Raw genomic sequence first — 3,065 nt, forward strand, 5'->3', positions numbered from 1 at the left:
TCAAATAGTTCATGGAATTTTACGTGACTTGTAAAGTGCATGTCCACTATCCCGGAAAACAGTCCACGGCTCAGTCAGGTTCTCCTAGGGTCTGCAATTAGGGTGACAGCTGTCCTGGTCTACCTGGTTTGCCTTTAGCCGACAGTCCTGAGTCCCCTCAGTCCTGGGCAAACCTGGATGGTGATCCCTCTACCCACAGTCCGAGAAAGATCAATGGAAAATGATTCAGACTTAATTTGAGCTCAGCTGAATACCGAAGTATAAAGTAGAGGCTCCTGTCTTATTTCAGGGTGTAGAGTATTGCCATTTCTTATTTATTTTACGTCCTGAGAATTATTTTGTATATAAACCAAAGCCACTGGAAAATCCTTACCTTTGTCATTTCATTAATGGTTGCTGCATTATTATGTTAAGATATCATTATCTTGGCAAGATCACATGAATATCAGTTAGGAAGGGAAAATGAGGGCCGGCAGGTGGTGTGGTGGTTGAGGCACTGGACTCCCACATGGTCACCCACAGTTCGAGTCTCAGACCTGGCTACTTTCTTTCCCACTTTCTCTCTCTCTCTCTCTCTGGTCAAATTAAAAGACAATAATAATAATAAATTAAATAATTATTTAGTCATGTGAAGATCTCGGAGAGGAAAGACACAGAAGGAAAGACTCCTTGTATTACCCAGTGTTGCTCCTTTCTCAAAAGTATTCTTAGGACCAGAGTGATATCTCCCAAACTAAACAAAGATACAGACAAAAAAACTGGCCAAGACTGTAAACTATTGGGTCATCAGAAAAGTCATAAAGTGCTTTTCTTTGCAAAAATGCATCATGACTTTTCCAACAGCCAATAAAATAACTCATTTCTTCTCTCTCTCTCTCTCTCTCTCTGTCTCTCTCTCTCTCTCTCTTTCTCTTTTTGCTATAGGGCATGTGTACTCTCAGGAGAAAGATAGTTACAGAGAGAGCAGGAAAGCGAGAAATGACCCACACACACACCTGGGGTGGATGGCCACACTGCAATTTCGTGTCCTATTTTCTTCTCTCAGGGTTTTGGCCACATATGCATGTGCATGCACACACCCAGAGTCATTTTCAAGCTGCTTGGTCCGGGACTCGAACTGTGGAGTCAGTCATGTGGGATCCAGCGCCTTAACAACCATGCCATCTGCTGACCCATAATAACTAATATTTCATTTTTCTAGGCCAAAGTCAATCGAATATCATTTTCTTATGGTTCAGCCTACACATATGAAATTGTAACATGGGTTTTAATGAACTATCGCCTTTAAATTATATTCATCACCCTAAAATGGCACTATGAAATATGTCGACAGATACAGGAAACTAAAGAAATAAAAATAACTTCATTGTTACAGAACCTACTGTTTTCCAAGCTCTGCACTTCTTTAACTTCGGCATCTGAAACATCATGTGTATAATGCATGGGATAGCGTGTGTGGATATATTGATGGCCAAAATGTATAATACTTCATCGGAATAGCTACATTACCCTGGGTGTGGAGGGGGCATTAAATAAGCATCAGAAGCTTTGCTGTCTACTAATTGTGTGGATTGAAAAAAGCCACTGCCTTCTCTGGATTTCAGTTGACATCTATGTGAAATCGAGATCACTTTCTTATGAAGTTACCTGTAGGTATGAAGAGAATGTATTGTAATACAGTAAGTGGGAGGGACCAGCAGATGGCATAATGGTTACATCACTGGACTTCCATGTAGTCAACCGTGGTTCAAGTTCTGGACCTGGCAACTTAAAACTCACGCCAGGTGCATGTGCGTGATCCCGAGAGGAGAATAGAGGAGAAGGGATTGTGGTGTGGCCATCCCCCTGGGAAGTGATTTCCTTTCTAGCTCTCTGGCTCTCTGGTGAAAGCATGCATCCTATAACAAAAATCTCTCTCAAAAAAAAAAAAAAGGAGAAAAAATGAAAGAAAGAAAGAGGGAGACCCTTATGATTATAAAGTGTTTAAAAAATGTTGATTATTGGTGCCAGTGGGTGGCATAGTGGTTAAAGTGCTGGACTCCCACATGGCTGACTGTGGTTCGAGTCCTGGATCCAGTGACTTGAAACTCATGCCAGGGCATGTGCATGCATGCCCAAAATCCTGAGAGGAGAATAGAGGAGAAGGGATTGTGGCATGATCATCCCCCCGGGGGGAGGGGGTAATTTCTCAATTTCTATCTCTCTATTTCTTTGATGAGTGCATGCACCCTATAGCAAAAAATCTCTCTCAAAAAAATGTTGATTCTTGTCATTTAATAAAGGATAATGCTGTGGATCACTGAAGAATTATATCTCTGGTTAGAAAGAAGGCAAGATAGATTTATTTCTGGTTACTTCCCTCAGGGTCAGGAGACAGCCATCTACAAAGACGGGCTGCTGGATCAGAGCACCACACCACGGGTAACTACTATGCTGTTACCCAGTTAATGTGATCCGTGTAGACAGGCTCATTTCAATCCTGGGGCCCAGGAAGATTGTGGGCTTAGTTCATTCAAACAGTCTTCATACATGGATCGAGAAGATGGGTACGTACTGAACATTCATTTCATTACCCTGTTGTAGTTGTTCAGAGAGACATTTAAGGCCCACTGGTTTCTATGGATGTGTTTTCTATTTGTATATTCAGCACATTCTGGGCAGTCACTTCAGTCAATAGCAACCGTTCTTAGACAATGGGCTGCCCCCAGGTCCGGGTCTCAGATGCAGTGCTACCTTGCAGGTCACACGCTGGACCTGCAGTCAGCCAGGGTGACCAGGGAGCCATGGCAGAGCAGGGTAAAAACGTGAGAGGGAGGGCCAGCTGTGTTAAGGGAGCCGGATTCCACATGGCTAAGCACGTGGTTGGAGTCTCTGAACCCACAGCTTGAGAAACACGCCAAGCATGTGTGTGTGTACCCAAAATCCCCAAAGGAGGGAGAAATGGAGAAGAGATTGTGGCATGACCACATCCCACAGGAAGCATGTATTCCCTTTCCATCTCTGTGTGTCTCTTTCTCTGTTGAGTGCACACTGCCTCTGGTAACAATTTTTTTTAAGCTGTAGGG

Source organism: Tupaia chinensis, unplaced genomic scaffold (assembly GCF_000334495.1).
Source record: "Tupaia chinensis unplaced genomic scaffold, TupChi_1.0 Scaffold000685_1, whole genome shotgun sequence".
NCBI classification, from domain to species: Eukaryota; Metazoa; Chordata; class Mammalia; order Scandentia; family Tupaiidae; genus Tupaia; species Tupaia belangeri.